Consider the following 23,358-nt stretch of genomic DNA (forward strand, 5'->3'; position numbering starts at 1 on the left):
GCATCGGCCAAGACTCTGCCATCCTCCCCATGCCAAAATGTGAAGGGCAGAGCGGAAGGGTGTGATGCAGGGAGGCCACAGAAGATCCTCAGTCTGCATTTCCCCCGTGCGGAACCTTCTTGCACTGGCCCTGCATTGGTTAGAGCAGGCACAAGCTCACGCAAGGGACTTGGCAAGAAAGGCCCTTCTGCTTGTGGGTGGTTTCTTCACGCTCACAAGTTGGATCCATCAGGAAAAAACTTGTCACAAGTAAACATATACTGTTTCTCAAAAAAAACCCAAACCCAACCAGAAAACCCCAAGTCACTCTTTTCTCCTAATAGTATTCTTCATTGGATTAGTGGGGATGTCTTGGGCTTTTTCCATCCCAAAGTAAGAACTCAGGGAGCTGAAGTTCCTTGTGTTCCCTTCTATACAGCAAAGAAGTGAAAATGCACAGAAGAAATTATATTTGGGCAGTTAGCGTCACTTACAGTAAAACTTAAGATTTTATTAGTTTTCCCCCAAGGTGGAGGAAAATTAGTGTTACCTTCTGGGTAGTTACACAGCTAAAGTTTTTGACTTAATAATTCAGTCATCTTTATTTCAACCTCATTGACTCTTGGAGTGAATCCAGTGAAATAATGCATTTCATGTGATGCACTGAAAATATTTGTAAATTTTTGTTACTTTGGGGGAGGGCGGTAGGAGTTGCCACTCGAGTGCTTTTCTAAACATACAGCAATCTAAGCTAATTAAGCATGGATGATATCATTCCAGTCAGCAGCACAAGATATTAATATGATGTCCATCCTGACGGTAATGACGTAAATGTCCTTTGCTTCCTTTAGATCTATCAGAGAGTAATATATGTCATTTGTCAGAGTAACATCTCAGACGATGAAGAAATTCCGTACAGGGTGTGTGAGGTGTGAGCAAGTGGAGAGTCCCTATGAGATTTCACACCACCCCCCTTTAATGTATTGCAGGAGCTCTTTTAGGTTGATGTTAAGTGTTTTGAGTTTGGTAGAGAAATTATGGGGACAGGTGAATCAGTTCTGCAAATGTACAACGTTGCCTCTTTTCAGGACTTAGGAACCACTGGAAGCATCTCTTCTTCATACAGGTGTTAGGGGGAAAAAAAAAATAATTCATGCCTTGTATTGCCAAGTTAATTTCCTGAATGAATTTCCTCTGCATTCTTGTGCGGTGTGTGCTCTGAGAGGTGGTGGAGCTTAGGGAGAGGTATTGGAGCACTGAAAGTCCAGGTCACTGGTGCACAACATAAAGCGGTGGCTTTTAACTGCTCCTCATGAAGCCCATTTGGCAGGCGCTGGGAATGCTCGTTTTGCAGTACTGTGCTTTGCTGCCCTGGACTATGGCTAGCGTTTTGGTTTCTGCCTGGGGTCATGCCACCCCGACTCCCTTTCTCTCCTGCACTGACAGTCTTCCTGTCCTGACTGTCAACAATGATGGAGGTAAAACCAACTGACCCTTGGTTTGGTTGCTGGATGCCAGTCCCTAACTTGAATGGGTGTCTCTGCAGAAGTGCGGAGGAATTTAAACCTCAGGAGACAAGAAAAACCAAGATAACTTGAAGTCGTTGACGCCTTGACCAAATGGATGCCTTGGTATCTCCTGCTGATTTGGTTCTCTCCAACCTTGGCATCATGGCATCATCTCCATCATGGCAGGGGGCTTGGAACTAGATGATTGTTAAGGTCCCTTCCAACTCTAACCATTCTACGATTCTGTGATCCTTGACCTTGTTTCTTTACCTTGATTTAGGCTAGTGTGGGGCTAACGTTTTAAGTTAGCATCGCCACTGAAACCCTGGTCATTTCAGCTGAGACCACCTTTGTGTCCATTACTGATTCCAGGATGTAAACTAGACAGATTATTTATCCTGCCCTGGGGAAGAAGAGGAGGAGTTAAAATTTAAGAGCTGCCACTCATGGGCACGAGTACTGACTAAGACTTACTATCTTGAGTACACGGAAATCAATTTGGACCTTGTCTGATGAATGACGCCGCTTTTTTTTTCCATATAGACCTATACAGAAGAATCGAGAAATAAATGCGTTTGCTTAAGATAACAGTGTGACAGCTGAGAACAATTAAAACTCTTACTTGCAGCTATATTTTTTTTCCTTCCTTTCTACAGTAGGAGGGTGGTGTCTGCAGCTCTGAGTAGTTGATACAGGGTATTTGTCCCTGGTCTGATCTTATCTAGAACAAGTATCGTGCAAGGTTATTTATTTTACAGCATTTTTCTCCTAGTTTTGCACAACACACAAATCTTGGTAGATGGGAAAGGATTTTTTTTTTTTCTTACTAGACTCTTTTTGGCAATAAACACACGCCTAACTGTAAGAGAAAAAACTTTCACAACTGAGCTTGTTTTGTGAAGACCAAACATTTGTGAAGCTTACAAACCCTCAAACTTTGCATAATGTGCCCATCCCTGGTCTCAAACATGAGGTGGCAGAAGAGGGAAGTGTTACTTTTTTTAACCAACAACTTATGACTGTGTCAACACATGACAATTTGTCAAAGCTTGCTGTAGCGGTGCTGTAAATTAATTTTTAGCATCAGTTGTGAGTGGTAAACACTTTGTGCGGTGTGAACAGCTCTTAGTACAGTGTGAGTTGTCAGCAGCTTGTGAGCTACCCTAAAAGAAAAAAAAAAAAAAAAGCAAAGGAGGGAAGGATAAAAGCTCGTTTACTAGTACAAAATGGATCTGAGTCTGCAAAAATTGGACATGTGGTGGTATTTCTTTTCTCCTCCATACCAGTCAACTCAACCTTGAGAATTTGGGTTTTCCATTAATAATAATGACCTGCAAAGTTGGGAAATCCACAGCTGCTGTGCACGAAGTAGTGCCTGATAGCAAAGAGGTTTCTCAGGCTCGTGTGTAGCTGAAGTAGAGCCCTGTCTTTACTCTTGGGTTTTGCCTTTGCTTGTTTGCCTTAAAAGCAGAACATGTCCCGCAAATGCGAGCAGGCTCCTTTGTTGAGAAGTCTCGCATAAACAACATAAAAAGCCTGGAAAAAAAAATAAGTCGGCAGCCCAAAAATGGGGCCTGAGTGCTCTCTTTTCATCGCCCGTCCCCTTGCTGTTTCTCCTTGCCTATCCCAGCTGCTGTGGTGGAGCTGGCAGTGATGGATCATACAATAGGAGTTGACGTGATGGAAGAAAATTATTTGGTACGAAAAGCCGGGGAATATGTATTGTAGAAAACAACTTTTCAGATACAAACCTATTTTAACCTGTCACTTTAGCAGAACAAGCAGTAATAACCTCCCAACCTAACAATGACTGTTAAGTTGAACATTAATTCGCTCAGTCGTTGAATTGCTAACGTGTCTACAACTTAGAAGTGAACACCCACTCAAGGGAGAGAGAAAAGAAGTTGGTGCCTGGAATTCGTGGCCTTGCTAAAATCACCTACATTTTTTGGCCCTGATGCCGGTATTTCGTCTTGCGTTTCCTGCAAGTGTTTTAAGTTGAACTAGGTGAGAAAAACAGCTGCGTGCGTTTGTTCACTGCTTTGATATGCTCGGCACAGGGCTTTTTTCTCAAGCGCAGTCACTCTCGGCTTCAGCATGCCGGGTAGGCTTTGACTACGCCTTGGAGCTTGTTCCTGCAAGCGGGCAGCTCACGTGAAGCTTGGCGTGAGAACTTCATCGGGTCCTACTAAAGCTAGCATTTTAACCTGGTTATGGTTTTAAAAAGAAAGATGACTTTATTTGCGTGTTTGCTGACAAAGAATTTTGGTTTTATTTCCTTTCCTAGATATAACTGTAGGTGCTGCTTATATGAAAGTGCTGAGCCACACCATCCAGTAAGCTGTCTAGAGCAGCAGTTGGCTTGCTTGGAAATCGCGTCCAGGACTGTGTTGTAAGTAAGTATTTGTGCAAAAGCCACATTAAATGGTTTCTTTGGTTTGGGGGCATTTTTTAGGTGTTTTTATTGTTCCTTATAATTTCATAGTTTTAATCTTAACATCTAGCAGACAGCACGTAGGAACACAAGCACTACCATGTCTGAAGCGTAGAGCTGAAGCCCGTTAAAAGCTCTTTGCTGACTTGCTCTAAAACTCCCCGGCGTAATACCTGAACACTTCTGAGAACAGGCAGCTACATATAAGCCTAGAAAGAAATTTGGAAAAATACATATTGATCTATTTTGTCATTCACCCTGTGGCATACACGCTTTTTGAGTGATCATCCCCGTCTGCATTTTTGCACTTCAGCATTTTAGCTGTGCTGGTATAGCCCTGCTAGGGTAAATGCTTTGTGGAGATTTTCATAAACTGTGATCTCCTAATTCAGTTTGAAATATTCTGTGAATAGCTGCCCTAACTCATCCGAAAAGAGCACTGGTTTGTGTCTTCGGACATGCTGTGAGTATGGCTAGGGAGCATCAGTAGTCTGTGAACGGTGGTGAATTTGGTCAGCTGCATCTGTCTCCTTGATGAGCGCGTGTCAACGAAAAAGACCCCATTTCAGGTTACAAGCCAATTGCATTGAGTATGGCATTGAGAACATGTTTACGCTTAAAATGAATAACATCATCCTAGCAAACTTCAAGATATACACCAAGAAAACCTCATCATGCCATTTATGCAGTGCCTTTTGAAAACAGAATCCATTTGGGGATGTTTGTGACCTGAAATTTTATAACTTTTATTTCTTTTTATATTGCCTTCATTTGTCTGCTGCTGCTGATACAGGTTATGAGAAGTACGATACAAGAAGTATTTATGACTAAAGTGCATTTCCCTTGAAATGGCCTCTGATAATACAGTGGCTTCAGAGAGCAAGGGTGGGAGAGTTAGTGACTTAGGGCTCAAATCACATAGTTAAGCATATTATACAGGCTGCTCACGCTCCTCAGCACTTTGTGAAATGTTCCCTACAGGTTACATTTGCTGTATATAAACTAGTTTTAAAATATATACATATATATATATAAACACACACATATATATACTAATCCCATCACCAAGTCCTTCAAACCCAGTGGTAAAGCAGTTGAGTCAGCCTTCCAGAATAGATTTCTTGTTTGTGGATCTTTTGTTCTGTGAGGTCAACTGACACACCTGGGTCACTCTCCAGGTCAGGTTGTGCTGGACAAAAATCCTTGCTCTGCCAGCAGTTATCTGCCAGATGCACTGATTACCATTTCATCCTTGGCTCTGCGCCTACCGGACCTGTGGGGTGCTCAGACCGATTCTGCATGTGCGGATGTGAATGAGATGAAAAAAGGACCCGTCTGCTGTCAGTGATGGGACACCTCAGCTACGGCAAATGGGCAGAGAATGAGTGAGGGAATTGCTTGGAGGAAATTAGGACTTAGAAAAGTCTAAGTTCTAACAAAGTTTGAAAGTTTTCTAATTAGAAATTCAGAACAAGGCAAAACGTTTGTTTTCAGCATCCTGCCTATAGATGGTCTATCTGCTTCTGGGACTTGTCCTGACCCAAGCCAACGTTGTTTTTATAGAGTCATAGAATCATTTAGGCTGGAAAAGACCTCTAAGATCATCGAGTCCAACCGTAAACCTAACACTGCCAAGTCCACCACTAAACCGTGTCTCGAAGTGCCACATCTACACATCTTTTAAATACCTCCAGAGATGATAACTACTTCCCTGGCCAGCCTGTTCCAATGCTTGACAACCCTTTCCGTCAAGAAATTTTTCCTAATATAAATCTCCCCTGGTGCAACTTGAGGCCATCTCCTCTTGTCCTGTCACTTGTTACTTGGAAGAAGAGACTGACCCCCACCTCTCGACAACCTCCTTTCAGGCAGCTGTAGAGAGCGATAAGGTCTCCCCCCAGCCTCCTTTTCTCCAGGCTGAACAACCCCAGCTCCCTCAGCCGCCCCTCATAAGACTTGTTCTCCAGACCCCCCACCAGCTTTGTTGCCCTTCTCTGGACCCACTCCAGCACCTCAGTGTCTTTCTTGTAGTGAGGGGCCCAAAACTGGACACAGCACTCGAGGTGGGGCCTCACCAGTGCCGAGTACAGGGGGATGATCACATCCCTGTTCCTGCTGGCCATGCTCTCAGCGTGGGAGGCAGGAACCTGGCTCCTCCAGGGGTGATGATCCCTTTTGGTCCATTCTCTCGGGGCCCTGCAGCACTTGCCAGCAGGAAGCCCTGCTGCCACCCGGCCCCAGGCTGGCACAGCCGTACAGTTGCCCATAAGCCTTGCAGCTGTTTCAGAGGAACTTTTTGCTTTAGTGCTGTATTTTCATCCAGTTTGTGTCATGGTGTTTGAATCACTGTGGCACCAGAGGCTGGAGCTGTGCATTTATTTAATTTACCCTGAGGTTGTTACTAACTCATTTGATAGAGCAGGTTCAGACCTGGTGTCGCCGGGCACACCCTACTGAGATAATCTCAGTTATACCAGTTCCTTGAAGGATTCACTATTTCAGCACGGCTTTCTGCCTCATGTCCCTCCGATTTAATTGTATTAGTCTGTTTAATGGTGCCAGAAGGCCACATATTGGCTTTCCCTGAAACCTCAAACAGTAGATGCATGCTTTTAAATAGTTAAATAAATGTTAATTATGATTCACAAATAGTTTTTCCCCAACTATTAAGTAATATCAAACACTGAATTTTTCAATCAGTAATTGTTTTTCCAGATGCCGAGTGGGACTAAGTATTCAATATTTTTAGAGGGTTATTTTTGCAGCTGCTCGCCTGCTTTAAACATAAAAGTCTGATGTTATTTTGTAGGACTTGACAGCCTTGGATGCACAGTGGGCACAAGTTACTGAAAACCTCTGGTGTAAGAGGAATGGCAACAATCTTCTGACACACCTTGATTAGCTGTGGATATTTTGGGCCTCATCCAGATAAGCTGAAAATAGCATATTGGGCACTTTTGAAAGTTTGTGGTTTTGCAGCATTTTCCCACAGAAGTCTGAAGTCTTTTTCTTTCTCACTGAGTTAGTTATTACACAGGTGGAAATTAGCTATTTTTTCCCCTCTCAAGATCTTGAGACTTTCTGTAAGGGATTCAGACAGTGTGAATTATTTAAAGAAATAATGGTTTAACTTGTTGCACCTCCTTGCAAATAGTATAATACCACAGAATTTTGTCTTAGAAATACATATTATGCGCCTTTCACTGGAAGAGCTTAAGACATTTTCAAATATCAATTAAACCACAGATCATGATGATAATGGAAGAGACACTGTTCTCACCCACCACAAAGACTACCCTGGCTGTGAGCACGTTGCTCACATTTGCCCAGTGAGTCATTAGCCAAACCAGTAAAACATTCTAGGCAGCCTGATGTGGTGGCTTACTGGTAGCTGTTCTTCAGCCGATTGCTCATTTTGACGTGATGCACAGCAGCATTGGAGCATTTACTTTGGAACTTACCTTTTTTGTGCATCTCCTTTCTCTGGTTTTCCCACCAGATCTGCTCTGCTGCCTCACAACACTGCTGTTTGCATAAGCAGTTGCTGTAATTCTTTGAAGCTGTGAATGACATCTCTTCCTAAATATCCCTGACATGTTTTGATGAAGCCACAGTTGTGAGCGCAGGGTGCAGAAATAAAGGACACCGAGAGCTAGAGAAAGGCTGATGGTAGGGGAGAAGACCAAATAGTGAAGGTTAAATACTGTTTAATGTTCAGTTGTGTTGGGTTTTTAAGCCAAAACAAAAAAGAAGCAGAATAAAAAGCTTCCACAAAGCGGAATTGTGAGTGAAATGAAACGTAGTGGCTAGACAAATGAAAAAAAACCCAACACATTCATTAAAAAACCCACCAAACTTAAATTTCAAAGCCCCGGTAGAAGAGGTGATCTGTCAGCCACTCAGCATGGACTGGGCACCCAACTGGAACTCATGGTCTGGGTTCAGTTCCCTGCCTCAGTCACAGGTTTCCTGTGCGTTCTCGGGCAACCTCCTTCATCTGCCCCATGACTGACTTCCTCATTTGTGCAGTGGAGATCGTCCTCCTCCGGTCCTTCGTGAGGGTGAAGCCTGTTGATGTTGCTGAAAGACATGGATGTTGAGATGGGGAGAGCCACCCTGGGGACTAGAACAAGAGGAATGCGCTTCCTCCCAGGGAATGATCACCCATGCTGATTGCATTTCAGTGTTCAAGAGCAGAAGGAATGATTTCCAGATCTAGAAAGGGTTGGGTTTTTTTCTCTCCGAGTCTTTCAGGCCTATTTCTCCTGGAGTTTGGCTGCACCAGTGCAGCAGCAGGCATTTGGAGTATTCCCTGTCTCTCGCCTTTCTCCTCTCAGTCTGTCAACTTACGGCTTTGAGTCATTCCTGTCTACTCGACACGCGCGACCCACACAAACCCAACAGGATCAGAAACGCAGCTTCTGTCATCTCCCGAGTTACATGGAGTTCTCTTAACATTTAAATACAATTGTGTGTAAGAAAGAAACCGAAGAATGCTTGAGCCTGGTCAGAGGGTTACCAAAGGTGACCCTAGCAGTTGAGGAAGGTGATAAGAGGGAGCAGGCCATCACCTTTCCAGTCTCCTGGCAAGGTGTGTGCTGGTACAGCATTGTGGCACCTGCTGAGGGTGTCCAGTTAGCCCATTACCATCGTTGGCCTTCAGCCCTTCTACTCCTCCATTCAGCCTCTGATAGGCAAATACTCATTTAAGAGATTTGTATATGAATCTCACCCAGTGCCGATGCTAATTCTGACTAAGGAATCAGAAATGACAAGTCACATGCCTTTTGATGTGTCCTTTTGTCTTCTGTGGGTTGGCAGTTAAACTTTTCTCACCCCTTACAGTAATTATTTTTTTCTGGGAAGAAGGTGTGGAGTGTAGAGCCCCATATACTCTTTTTCTTCTCCAAACATTAGTAATGCTCTTCTCCGGCCACTGATGAGATCTCGAAAGTACAGACAGGTTCATATTCAGACCAGAGCCACGTTTTGTTTTCTGTTTGATTCTGCTACAACAGCTCTTGCTGTTTCCTGTCCTCCCACCTTCTTACTGCCTTCCCTTTTTTTTGGTCTTACTTTCGCAAACCTTCCCTTGACCTGACCCTCAACTTTCTCAAAGCTGCCAAGGTTAGTTAGAGATCCTCCTCTTTGGGACCTGCTTACTCCTCCCATCCCTGACCTGTTTCAGTCCTCCTCCTCCTACTCCCATGGCCACAGAAGCACTTCCCCAGCCTTGCCTTGAGACCTGTACTCACCTGGACCTCTTTCTGCTACTGATACTCTTTATCCTGGCCCTTCCATGAGAAGTTTCTTCTCCGTCATGACTCATGTCTGGAAGGGTACAGAAGGGGCACAAGGTATACTCTTCTTTCCCAGGTCCTCCCTCCTCTGCTTGTTCCTGGCAGCCAGGCAGCCAGCCTTTGTCGTGGGCAGGTTGGCTTTTCTTCAGTAACTCTCTTGTCAAGTTACTTTCCTGTTTATTTTTCTGCACTGTTTCACTGCACCCAGTTTTCCCACTCTCCTCATTCATGAGGTGGTTTGGTCTGGTTCTGGTTTCACATTTGGACCCTGGTTGACGGCAGCACACAGCAGCCTGAAGTCTGAGCCCGGGTGCTGAATGAGGGTCAGACCAGAGGTCCGCCAGCCCTGCCTCTGACCGTGGCCAGGAGCGAACATCCATGGAGAGCACGTGAGAAGGCAGAAGGGAGGTGTGAGTGGTGCCAGGCAGATGCGCCGGAAGGGCTGTGAGTTAGAGCCCTCCATAAGCCTTGGTGTACCTGGGAGCAGCCCCATTGATTTTGTTGGGTTACTGTGGTTTTAAATGAATAAAGAGCGCTCTTCTCACTTGGAGAGACATAGTGCAGCTCCAGATTGGCTGCTGCATCTAATCCAGACCTCTAAGTACGAGGACTTTAATTACAGGGAAAACGGTGTCTCGTGCCTTCCGAGGCTGGTTAGCTCAGAGTCCGCTGCCATGGGAAAACACAGATGACTTGAGGTGGTGTGCTGCTGACACTGGATGTCCTCTCTCTGCCTGCAGTGCTCATCCCTTTTTCCAACTGGAAAAACTGGGAATTCAGTCTGCTTAAAGCTCTAAATGACTGGTGCCTGAAAATATGGTAACCACTTAGTTGTCTGTTGCTGTTTCAACCCCGTGTCCAAGCTACAAGTCACAAGTTATTGAGCTGATTTAGTTTTATACCGAAGAAGTGATTTTCCTCCTGCAAATCAGGATGGCTATTTAATGCAGTCTCATTGACTTTAGCTGTAAGATTCAATATGCTTTTCTGGGATTACGGTTCAATAAAATCTAATTGCACCGAGAGCAACAGGAATTGTAGAAACACCCAGGGACTGTTTTCTGCCATTCCTATGGCCAAGCTGCGTTGGATGTCATAGAGATCCTTATGGCTTGGGTGATGCTGCTGCTTGACCAGCTTGTTGGCAGGATCAGCTTGAGGTGGCACTGTTTGGCACGGGGAGGTGAAGCCAAGCAGCTGAAATGATGGGTAGCCTTCTTCAGTCAGTTTTACATGAGCGACTCTCTCATTTCAGCATGCCCGGCTGGTGTCGGGCTAGGGGAACGGGAAGTAAGCTGTGTCTGGTTTCATTATGATGGTGATGATAATAGGATCCATGAGGTATATGAGATTAAAGGCCCTATAACATTGCAGGCCAAATCGTGTACGGGGAACAAACCCTGAAATCAGTTCACTGCCTAAACATCCTTTAGTCTTACCTCACCCAGTGTAGAAATAAATACGGGAAAACAAATATTTATTTAGAATTTCCTCTCACTATTTACCAAGTAGGAAGCAGTGTTAAGCCAATTTCTGCTTAGAAACATTCGCTGGCCATCATGCGTTGGCTTTTGTAACTGTGTCCTATAACTGTGGAAAGCCTTTTTGCCCAGGTATTCATGAATGAGTTTTTCATCAGCCACTCTGAACAAGTGGGAAAGCATCAGATTTAATTTTTCGCTTGCAGAGCTTCAGGGAAAGTACAGACGTTTTCAGTGGGAGAAGGACACTGGCACAGGTAATGAGTAATTTGGGATGATGGCTGAACAGACAGTGTGGCAAGTGTCCTTGTCACATGCTGGGGCACAAAATTTGTTATTCTTTCTTCATAGAGATACATACCAAAATACAACCCTTCATCCAAACGTGAGCTTATGTCATTAGGAGTGCTTACCTACCACCCATGCTTATTTTCTCTGATATTTCTTCCAAGTATTAATTGTCCTGCTGTAAGCAGGAAAAGAAAAATATACTTTCAAACCAAACTAATAGATTTGTCTGGTTCTGGTACGCTGACTTCATAAGCAATAAAATATATAACATTGCTTGGTACGGTATGTGCTGTATTAATCATGCTCTATGGAACTGCCTATTTTTTACATCATTTTAAACAAGTGACAGGACTACGGAGAATAATAAAACAAGATAATCAAGGCAGAATGGGCAGGTTTTGTGCTATGAGTTAAAAACGAAACAAACAAAAAAGTCTCCAAAAGCCATGAGAATTGGAAAGAGAGGCTTTTTCATATGGCAAAGTTAAGCGGTAGTTATTGGGTGCAGGCAACATTTTTCTTACAGGAACGAGCAGTGAGTGTGTATTGTGCCAGACTTCCCTGAAGCTGGCATAGCCACAGTTCAGGAGCAGAGAAGGTAGCTTGCTAAGAAAATCATTCTTTTTTCTAGTTATCTAGTTGGCTTTGATTCTAGCCTAATGCATGCTGGTTCTTACTGCTGCTTTGGGTGATAGTTAGCTGGGATGGTGGCAATACTGGTATTGAACTTCGGTTTTCAGGTGGCATGAAGCTGAAGAAGAAATTCATTTAGTGCCTAAGTTTTGTGTTTGAGTTGAGCTGTTAGTGCGAACTAGACAGGCATTTAAAATGCAATCTTTGCTGTTTTATTTAACTTTCTTTATGAGGTGATGAGCCCTGTTTTGCTTTCTTTCCCATGCCTTTATTTTTTTTTCATTGTGACATTCAAGTGTTGGTGCAAAATTAACTAAAAAGCAAATACAAGTGGCACTTCAAATTTTGCCCGCTTAGCTTGCATCAAAACACTAATGTAGGTTTGTGCACGAGCTGCTGGTATGCAGCACCAGACGGCAAATGGTTTGTTAGTCTTGGCAGTGCTCTACTGAAGCCAAATATGATTCTTTTGCTTGCAGGCTTGAGAGTGCAAAGCGCTTTTAATTCCCATTCAATTTTTCTCTGCTTCCTCTGTCTTTGTATTGCCACCCTCATACCTTGGAATAATAAAACTTCAAAGAGTTTCTAAAAGTCAGGGTGGAAAGCATGTGTTATCCTTGGTCAGGCAGATAAAACCGGTGCTAAGTGCATTCTCTTCTCAAATCGGGCCAAAATAGCGTGTCTCCTCAGGTTTTGGGAGTGTGGCTGTCCATTTCTCTGTAAAATAGCTGAAGTAGGTAAAAGCATTGGTCAGAAAAATACGAGATTCCACAAAAATATTACAAGGTTGATGATACTCATTGGATTCTGTGCTGAACAGCGCTAAGGCTATATGCTTCTGGACGTTATTTCTAAATCACAGCTGAGATTACATCTTGTTTAGTATTGTCATAGGTTTGTTTCTTACGTGTAGCTCTGCAGTCATTTCTGACTTCAAAAGAGCTGTGTAAATTGCTGGCGTGAAGATTTCTTTGTCTTTGAAAAGCAAGACTTTCATTTAAATCCACTTCTGCCCCATTCAGAGGAGATAGAGTACAATATTTTGCAGATACTAATACAGTAAGTATTAGTTTCATATCCAACTGTCTACCACAGTTACGGAAATAAAATCAGATGTCATCTTCAGCCAGTAAATAATTTTCTTTTCCCTTTATTATGCATTTTGTTTCATCATTTCTTCTCCTCCTCAGCTTTGGATTTTGTCTGTCTCCTTGTTTTAAAATCTGCTGTTGTATTACTCTCAGTGTTTAAATGGGTCCTCCTCCATCTTCTACCAAAGTGTAACGAGGTTCTCCTCCTGTCTCCGTGCCTTAATTTTTAAGAATTAGTAGCATGCTGTGTAATCCATGAGTTACTGATACAAGCTGAGAGTTGTGCGTCCAACTGCTGGTGGGTGCTCAGTCTGAGGTGCCGGGCTGGAGTTACTGCCAGGCAAAACACAAAAATAGGGCATCACGTCAGCTCCACAGTACTGGCGGTGTTGGTCTACGGAAGCTAATACAGACGTGGACATTAATTTCTCACCCATCCAGAGACACACTTCTCATAAGACCATGTATTCGCTGTTAAATATTTCAAATACTGTCCCCTTAATCTTTAAATTATTGGTCCATTTAACAGGTGTCTACGTTCAGTCCCAGCCCTGACACCTGGCTGGTACTCCCTGAGCCTGGTGCTCCTGCCCTAGTCATCTCCTCTCCATTTTCATGCTAATGGGGTAGCCTAATCTTCTTTCTGTTAAAGTCTGCATCTGTTTCTCCCTTTAGTTTCTTTTTTTTTTTTTTTCCCTAATGATTTTGCTATTCCAGGGCAGATTCCCTGGCAGAAGACCCACAGTACGGCTGTCTAGCATCAGCCTTATTCTGGTGGTAGCAACCAACCTGGTTTGTGTCACCTTTTCTTCAGAAAACACCACTAGAGGCAGTTGCAGCCTCACTCGATCTTTCCCTCTTTAGAAGATGCGAAAATAATTACTGAATCGTTTTGGGGAGGTGTGACCTGAGGGATGCAGACGTGTGGGAGTGTTTGTCTGTTGGAAGCATCAGGAGGGGAATCACTCCGTTATCCGAGTACGGGTGTCGAAAGGTGGGAAATCAGCATGCTCTGAAGTTTCACTGAACCTTGTTTCTTCTCTTATCTATCTCTTCCTAGAAGGTACTTCATTCTGGAAAAGCGCCGGAAGAGGGGAGAAAAGCAGCTCTTAAATTCCCAGGGTTTCCTTTTCAGGAGAGATCATGCAGGGGAAGGAGGGAACTCTTCCAGTAATCTTTGCAGCATTTAATTCCAAGAAAATGCAATAAAATCAGTGCTTTCACTGAGAGTTGGCAGCGTATTTTTTCCGTAACAAGACCTGTTTTTGGTTTCTTTGTAGTACAGTCAGATTCAGACTGTACCGAGTTGACTGAGGAGGGCGAAATCTGTTTTTGACAGATGTTTCCCGTGATCTGGCAAATACAAACACTCCTGCGAGATGACAGGCAGCTTGTTTACATAGAAAATCTTTTTTTTTTTTTAAATAAAAAAAAAAAACCAACAACAAAAAACACACAAACACAAAACAACATTCGGATCAGTCATTCTGATCAAGGCAGTGTCAATTATTAGGCTGTAAAGGGAACTGATGACTCAACTTAGGCACAGCGCTGCGGCGGTCTCCGATTTTCGGTTTCATAACAGATTCTTTTCAGGAATGCTTTTCATTCATACCCAACGTTTAAACGTGTCTCTGGGAGGGTGTATCATTTTGTGATCGGGATGCCGGAGTCGGGCGTCAGCCCGCGCTGAGCGGTTATGCAGAATTTGGGAGGCATCCCCGTGCCTCGGTGGGATGCCGGGCGCCCGCTGGGAGAGAGACCCATCGCATTGCACGCCCCGACCCTGCCCGCACACCCCCAGTGTTGTCAGTCACCATGTTAAATTTTATAGGTAAGTTCGCATCAATAAAACTGAAAAGCGCTTTGATTCAGAAAGCGAAATGTTTTGATCGGATCCCGTGCTTAGTAATTCCAGCGAGCGCGCTTGTTAAAATGGGTGAGTCAGAAATGGAAATGCAAAGCATTTCTCTGAACGGTGGCCGGAAATTAGCTCTGAAAACTGAAACAAAGCCCAGACCGCAGTTTTATCTATTTACTTAACAATTCTAGATCTGCGAAAATCCCTTTGTCTTTGGGAGACATTTTGATTCCTCTCTCGTAGCACCGGTGCGATCCTTAGGCTGGATGATCAACCATGTCAGGACTGTCTGACGTGTCTTAATTTTTTGGGTTAAAAAAATGAGTTCCCTGTAAGTGGCTTCATTGCCTGTGGTGCTGCCTGATTCTGTCACGGAACGTGGCAGAAGTTGGTGGAAGTGTTAGGCAGGACGGGATGTTCCCGTATTTGAGGTCGTGTAGTACTGAGGAAGAAACCAGGGGAACTGAGTGGAGACACCGAGCCGCTTATTAACCAATGCATGGGTTATATACATATTTATTTTTTTATATATGCATATATGGCACGTGGGGCTATCTGACTGCTCTGGCACCAAACACTCATTGGTTTGGGGCTGGCTGCTCCCCAGCTTAGCATGGAGAGACCACGGTGGCGACAGCCCCTCGGTTTGTAAGGACGTAGCCCTCTGTCCACGTAGAGAGAGCAGAGGCGGGTCATGAGTGTTTTGATGTTAGTAGAGGTGGTCTTGCTGCAAAAAAGTAAAAATCAGCATATTGGGTGATAGATAGGAGCGTTCTGGTCCTCATCCTGCACCCAAGATGTTGCAGCTTTCCATTCTACTGGCATCTGGGTGGCTGCTGCTCGTCCTCGAGAGTGAGTGTGGATGCTTTGGAGTCATTGCACGACCTTGGACAACGTCGGGACTGCTTTCCTGGCAGCTGTTGCGAAGTCTGAGGCCCGGAAATGTAAATCACGGTGAAGGAGGACAAAGTAATGTATGTGTTCAGGGGACTTGCAATTCCCATGGCAAGGCTGGGGAAGTAGTGCTCGTTTCAAACAGAAGACAGTCTGGGTGATTTTTCTTAATTACTGTTTACCTAAATAAATAAATAATGCATATTCATGGCTTTAACTAAAGTAACTCATGTTGAACTGTTTACCTCTCCTGAGGATAATTATTAAGGGTGGGGTGCGGGGTGCAGCAATTAATAATAAAACATTTAGATGAGATTACAGAACGTTCTGATTGGAATAGTAAACATTATGCTAGAAATAGAAGCAAATACACAGAGCTGTCTTGAATTAAAACAAAAAATAATACTGTGCTATCCAAAGAAATGCGCTGAACAGAAGCAGCTTGGGTGAAGGGGCTGTGGTCTTGGAGTTCTTCAATATCACAACGAGCTCTCTTCAGTGTAAGGTTAGATTTGTTGGTAGGTTCTCCCTCAATTCCAGTCCAGAAAAAACCCGACACAAATACTGGCATCCACATAGATCAGTGTGGCAGCTGTAAGTCCCCGCCAGCACCACTCTGAGGATGGTGTGCGTTGATTCTTAAGCCGAGCGACAGAGAGGGTTTCACCTGTGTAGATCCGTAGTAAACAAAACCTTCGTTTGTGTTGTGAACCTTCTCCCCCGCCACGCCCCCGTTTCATACAGTCTTTGCTCAGCTGAGAGTTTGAAATTTGGACCCATCCTTTCATGTCTTCTGGCTACAATTCCTTATCTGGTTAATCAGCTCAAAGAGAGCCAGTGATGTGTTCAAAGATTTCTGTGACAGCTGCATACCATTAGGCTGGATGATGAAAAAAACCACCCCGTAATTGTAGTTTAGCACAGTAAATACAGATTGGTCTATCGGTTTAACATAAGGTAGCAAGAGAGCTGAGCCTTGGACAGGAGAGCTGCTGCCTAACCCCATCAGATGAAGCTTGCGGGGATGGTGGCGCTGGTCTGCCCTGTAGCCTCAACCTGCCTCCAGTTCTTTCGGACCAGCAGAGAAGTGCGATCGATCAATGCAGTGTATCTGCCCTTTTGCCCTGGGTTAGGGATGAAAAAGAGAACAGAAGATGGGCAGAAAGTAGTTAGGAGCACCAAGGCAGCCTGCAGGGGCCATAGCCTCAGAGCTCCTGGTGCAAACGGGGTGGGCTCTCCTTGCTCACCGGGCTGTCTCTCGGCCAGGCTTAGAGCAGCAAACTGCACTCCTCTCCAGGCTGTTCTCTAACTTGGGCATCTTTTGGGGGATGAAGGCTTCCACACCTCCTTCTCTAGACGAAATTTGTCCCTTCTAAGGTAGCGTCAGAAGTGCCAGGGGTGTTCACCGGCACCTCAGGTGCCCGGCGTACTGCTGGCACGTGTCCCTTGGATACCCTCTCATCTAGAAACCAAAAAGCGGCTTTTCTTTGACTGGAATTGTGGTCTGACTATTTGATGCGGTTGAGCCTTTGCTCACGTCTGTTGCTAGTGGAAATCCCTGGCCGTGCTCTGAAACACTGCAAGATGTCAAGGAACAAGCACTGGCAGCTGGGCAGCCTTGTTCCCAGCAGAGGTGGTGGGAACACCCTGTTGACTTTAGTCCTTGCGAGACAGCTCTGCAGCTGCTTCTGGCTGATGAATTTCCTCGACCACGTTTTCTTTCTCTGCTTCAGTGGGTCAACCTTTTCCCTGACCGAACTGCCTGCTCTGCAGGATCTGCGAGTGGGGTCTGTACCCCAGAAGATGAGGGTGCTAATGGTGGGACAAGGTGTCCTGTTGATCCATCTCCCCTGTAGCAGAGCGGGTGGTTTTACAAGCACGGTGCATTTTGCCTGTTGGAAAAATCTTTCTGAGTTCGCCTCGGATTTCTGTGGAGCAGAAATATCCATCTCCACTTTGCGTTTTTGATTATAAGAGTTTCTGTGAGTTTCAGCCCCACACCTCCCGGTGAAGGCAGCGGCAGCGAGGCAGCCAGAGCCTCACGCGGTGTTTTACAGGTTGAGAAGGCGCTGCACACGTGGAGCGCACAGCACAGTAAACCCGATATCAGCTCGCAACTAATTATCTGTGTATAAAAATTCCCCTGTTCGCCGTTTTGCCGTTAGAGGCTCGCTGGTAAGATTTATGACTCTGGCTAAAGTGAAGTACCATTTCCTTTTTCTCAGCATTACTGTGCGTGGCCTCTCTGGCTTTTCTTGTTAAGCAGACTTGAGTTCACCAAACAGGGAATGTATTTTTGAAGCTCTTTCCCATCACGATTCTGCCTTTCTCTTTTTCTGTTTGTTACGACCAGTGAAGAAAACCCACAAAACATTTTTAGGTCTTTTGGCTTTTCCCTGCTTGGTGTGAGGGTGAAGACGGAGAAGCTAAGAAGCAGTTCCTTCACATGAGATGCAGTATTGGTCCACTCTCAGCCCCACCACAGCTTGCGCAGGCTCATGGTAGACGCGTACCTTCATTGGCATGGGCTCACTCTTCAGGGGGTTCCCTGCCCATGGCAGGGGGGTTGGAACTAGGTGATCTTTAAGGTTCCTTCCAACCTAGATCATCCTGTGATTCTATGATTGATTCTATGATTCATAGTATGATGCACAACTGTTGCATTCAGCATTTGTATGAGCTAAAGGATGATTCCTTCACTTCATTCTAGAGCTGAAGGACAATTCCTTCACTTCATGCTAGAGCATGGGGGACCAGCTGTACAGCTTGGAGAAAGGCTGTGTTTCTCCTGCCCTCATGTTGCGCACGTTTGTCCTCATTTCACAAGCTGATGAAAATGAGACCACTGACTGAACTTTCTGAACTGGCAAATGCATCACTGACTTCACCCTGATCTGAAATCACCTGAAAATTAGTTTGTCTGATGTTGTAAGACAGTAGGGGGTTTTTTTCTGAGTACAAAGAAAAAAGGGAGCAATGTTGAGCAGCTGCCATCTCTCCCAGTTGCAGTTAGACATAGTTATTTTTGTATTAGAGCTTGGAGGAAAACCGGTAGAGATGCCAGATAAACCTTCCCAAAAAAAACATTTGTGTTAATACTTAAATATTGTTCATCTTTCGCAGCATTTACTTATCTGTTTCCCACATGCTGAACCTTATGGGGAATTTTTGTGGTTGACTGTGGCCTGTTCTTTCGTTCTGTATTTTAACTGTTTTCTCGATTTGCATTTTTTAAAAGAAATCGTCAGTAAAAGTCTGACTGTGATAATCGTTCAAGGCGGGAACATCCTTTTGGCAGGGCAGGCGTGTGTTCTCGTGGTTCATGTGCATTGGGGCAGGAATCCCAGAGCAGAAACCCAGTGAGCTGTGTCATTTTGTCCCGGCCTGGGAAACATCCTTACCTGAGAGACCCAGGGCTGGCCAGTCCGGTATCATCTTCCAAGATACCAGGCACGGGGACAGCAATTTCATCCTTGTCACCGAACCACCTTATTTTCTCCTGTTGGCATGTGTATTAACCAAAATCTCCAGTCCTTAAGGCGAAATAAGCCAGATATCTGAATTTCATCAGATCTGACACGAAGTATTAGGCTGTGACTTTTGCCATGTATTGGTTTTACTGCATGGGGCATAAATATTCATCATGTGTCATTTGATAATGTTGTGGGGAGGGTCTTTCTCACAGCATATATTTACTTCCCTTTTACACCTAGCCGTTCTTTCATGAGTCATACCACCAAGATAAAATATTTTCAACGGTGGCTTTATTTAAAGTCATGTATATTCCAATGATAAGGTCATTCATATTTTACATAAAAAGATTTACAAGTTCCTGTGGTGATGCTCTTGAACTAATCTCCCGCCTCTCCTAGCCCAGCCTGGTTAATGTGTCACCGACTTAACTGCAACCAGAGGACAAGAGAGGGTGGAAAATTCCCCCCACGCACATCCCCCGGCTTCTCTGAGGGTTTTCCGTTTAAGCCCAGTTGGTGCTGTTAAGCGTAGCTGGGGAATATCCAGTTTGCAGACCCTGGAGCGCTTCCCTGGCCAGCACAGGGCAGCAGCAGCTGCCTTCCCCTTCAGTCAGTCAGTGGCAGTTACCTTGCTGCTTCTCCTGGTGACTTCAGTCGTGGTTTCCAGCCAGGCTGATTCCTCACGTGGTTTTGCCGTTATCTGAACGAACAGCTCAATCTCGTCTCCGCTGACTGTTGACGCAGCTCGCCCAGATAGGGATGCACCGCGGAGACGGTCCTCACGGTCTCAGGTGGCTACCTCTGTACTTCTGGTCCACACCTCCTTGGTTGTGGTGGTCTTCTGCATCCCACCTCTGGGCACTGGGGAAGAAGCTGATGTGCCCTTCGGACTTCTGGTTTTGGCTGCCCCTGACCAGATGGTGCACGTGAGCACAAGCAGGAGTGATAGATGAGCATGTTCCTTCTCTTTGGAAGAACCAAGCAGGTTATTAGGAGGAAATTAAATGCACTGATAGTGAAGCCAGGCCGTGCATCTTTTCTGACATAGCTGTCGATACCATCTTGGGTTTAATTTACTGACATCAGGAGCATTGCAAATGCCTTCTCAGCCTCAGGCAATCCTTCAAGCAGTTGCAAGCTACAAATGTTCCAATGAAGCTGTTTCAACCAGAAAGAAATACTCTTCAGCTTCACTCGAAAACACGTAAAACGTAAAGAAAACATGTTTGCTAATCTGTGATGGTATTGCATGTAACAGCCTGGGATCCTTGACTTCACTGGGACTAATTTCTGCGCATGTTTGTGTAAGAAGCGTTGCACGCCACCAAATGAGGCGTCACTTCAGAAAACACCAGCTCTGTTTGTACATCTGTGCTCGCATCTTCCTGCTCGCTGGTGCGCAGCCTTCCTTAAATATTTTTTTCTCCTGTCCGCGTCTGTGAGAAGCTCACCAACTCATCTTGTCACATTGGGTTCGTTTTACTCAGCCCTCATTTACACGCCCATTGTGAACATTGCTGTGTTTGCTAAGCCAACTGTGTATTTGTTGCTCGCCTCCATCATTGTCTGCCCAGCTTCTCTCTTTTTCTGGGCCATGATTACACGATTTGCTGTGCTTGAAGCATCTTTCATGCTAACCAGAGTGATACCCGGGTACATTCATTGCACTCTTCTCAAATCGTCTTTCTTGGTTCGTTCATTGGAAACTGAAGAACTTATCCGTTTTTTCTGCTCTTAAGCATCAAAGCTCTCATTATTTTACATTAACAACAAAACCTGTCTTTGAAACGCACCCTCAGTATAACAGAAATCCACGCTGGAAGGGTTTTTTTTTGAAGTCAATATTTTTTAGCTTCATGCTTCCTTCTTCTGCCAGTTGTGGTGTCTGGTGCATCTCCCTATGCGTTTGCATTCTTCAGTGCTAACTTGAGCTGCCAAGTAGTACTAGAAGCCCTCAGAAAGGGAAAAAAAGGTAACCTGGTTCAAAAATATACAAGAGGTTGTTAAACAATGCAAGTTAAAAAAAAAAAAAGCTTATAATGCCTGGTTTGAAGTATTGTTATCTTTCTAGCTTTCTATGCAGCTGTGAAGGCAGATGCTTCTTTTTAAAATAAAAGTTTCCTTGCACGCCCCATGACTCCAGGAGCTGGGTCTTCAAGTTGACATTGAGCAATGATTTTGTGGCACCTCGCGATGCTATAACTGATAGCCCACATGGGCAAGTCTGTGCTGAGCGCTGAGACCTTGATGTGAGCAAGCCTTGGAATGGAGAGTGCATCTTCCCCTGCCTGGGATTCAGCTCTTGCCATGCTGTCAGCCTGGCCAGTCAGCATGTTAAAATGCCGAAACTCCTCTTCAGTAGATGCACTGTTGGCTTTTCATTTCATATAAGCTCATTTTTCACGTATTCCTTGTAATTTACAGCTGTAGCAGCAGTTTTGCTGTTAATAATTTGCCTGTTTCAGAAAGAAAATTCTTTTACCGAATGGAAAGCATGAAGAAGCTGTCGTGTTGAGTGTAGGCGGGGGGTTAGGTTTCAGTCTACCCTAAGCTGACCCCTGGGAAGAGAGATTCCTGCTTTCATGTTTTAGATCATGTGTAAAACCTGATGCTGGTCGGATCGTCCCGTGTAGGGCAAGAATATCTAGGGAACGAACATGGGGCAAGATACGGAGTGAGACATTTGCAGAAGGGATTGAAATGTTTGGGATGCAGCCTCATGCTTTCTACAGCAGTGAACATCAATCACACCTTCTCAGAAAAGCGCGGCACTGAAAGTCTTCCTCCCCCTGCTTTTTTTCTTGTTTCCCTGTTCCCCTCTTCTGTTCATTCTCCTTTCCTCCTGATATGCTGTGTCAAGTGCAGTTTTAGCTCAGAAAACTAAATTGTCCTCGAAAACACAGAGCCTTGCCTGGTTTTATTTATTCCTTTGGCTATTGAGTAAGCAACAGTTATATTTGCTCTACCGGTGATTTATGACTGAACAGATTTGGAGTTTATATTTTTAGTTTTATAGGCAATTTAGATAATGTATATTTGTGACCGTAAATATTTGGTCTTCTTACAGTCTGTCAATGAGCGTTACGCCCAGTTGGAGAAAATGCTATAAACGAAGAGGCACAAGCATTTTGTTCCTAGCATAGCCTCCTGATTCTTTCCAAGTCCCCGTCTAGGTAATCCTTACACGTAGCAGTATTTTGAGCATCTGTTGGTAAATCATCTAGGAAGGTTGCATCCGGGAGAAATAACCTACTTTTTGTAAGTGATCCAGTTCTCTAAAAGGCTTGGTGTAAAATGCTGTAGCATCAGTGCTCAGAAAGTATTGAATTTTTTTTTTTTAACCAGGAACCGCATACCTGTAAAAAACAACCACTACACCTCTTTCTTTTGCAGTGATTTGTGTTATTTTTTAACATTTTATGGAGTCAGTAGACATTTCTTGAGAAACAAGAAGTTTTTACTGAAGAGTTCATTTTGCAAGTTTCAGAAAAATAATAGTAGTTTTTTTAAAAAATCTAAACTTTTGGTTTTTGTTTTCCTTCCCTTCGCCTCCCCCTTTATGTAGCTTTAGTTTGCGGTAATTCTGCAGACACAGCCCTTGCAGTGATAGATACACGCCACTGCTCGTACTGCTGCTGTCCCCTTCTGTTCAGAAGAAAATCATCTTCCTTTCCACTCCCCATCACCAGCTTTATTCAAATAAACAGTAGTTAAGCATTCGAGGTTTTTTCCCAGGAAATCAGTGAACTGTTGGGCACTGGCAACTTGGAAACTTCAACTTGAAAATCCCTGTAACTTAAAACTAATTGCTTCTCCTACCACAAGTGTTTCCTTCCCACCCTCCTCCCCAACCACTTTAGAGTGTGGTCGCTTCCTTGATAGATGGGGGAAGCCCTTTCAGAGTAAGCCGGGACTGGGCGTTGGATGGGATCTGGGCTGTGTGGGGATGCTGGGACTACTTGGGTGCCAGGGGGCTCACCCCCTCTTCCAGCTCCCCGGCCCCAGCTCTGCTCCCCATCCCAGAATGCGTCCTCTCTGGGGGCTGAGCCCCAAGCCCCTTGCACGGCGGTGGCAGCACGATGAATTTGCTGTGGGCACACGAACATTTTATTTATTCCCTCTCCAATTTTCTTTTGACATGGACTGGTATGATGGGTAGCTTTGCTTTAGGGTGGATAGAGGAGTATGACACACATTGCATTAACTGAGGGATATTGAACTATGCTGATGGTGTTTCTTCTCTGAAGCTCCCCAGAATAAAGTGGAAACAAAGGGACAAATTTGATCTTCCTGACTTGATAAAATCAAAGCGAAGCTTTGACAAAAGCCAGCATTAATTTATATTTAAAGTGTGTTAGATCATTTTGCTAGTTTTGTTGGAATGCCTTTTTGGTGTGATGTGCGGTTTCACAG

The 23,358-nt window shown here is 44.5% G+C and overlaps 1 protein-coding gene across 3 annotated transcripts in view; it reads left to right on the plus strand.

Annotated features, from left to right (window-relative positions):
• Window positions 1-23,358, plus strand: part of BACH2 (BTB domain and CNC homolog 2) — a 197,755-nt gene that overhangs the window by 83,789 nt on the left and 90,608 nt on the right. For 2 of the 3 annotated variants that reach the window (XM_054194556.1, XM_054194557.1), the window contains one exon: window positions 3,775-3,883. The gene's annotated coding sequence lies outside the window, so the exon portion shown is untranslated. The remainder of the gene's footprint in view (window positions 1-3,774; window positions 3,884-23,358) is intronic. The other variant, XM_054194558.1, reaches the window with a different exon arrangement.

This window comes from Rissa tridactyla, chromosome 3 (assembly GCF_028500815.1).
Source record: "Rissa tridactyla isolate bRisTri1 chromosome 3, bRisTri1.patW.cur.20221130, whole genome shotgun sequence".
NCBI lineage: Eukaryota > Metazoa > Chordata > Aves > Charadriiformes > Laridae > Rissa > Rissa tridactyla.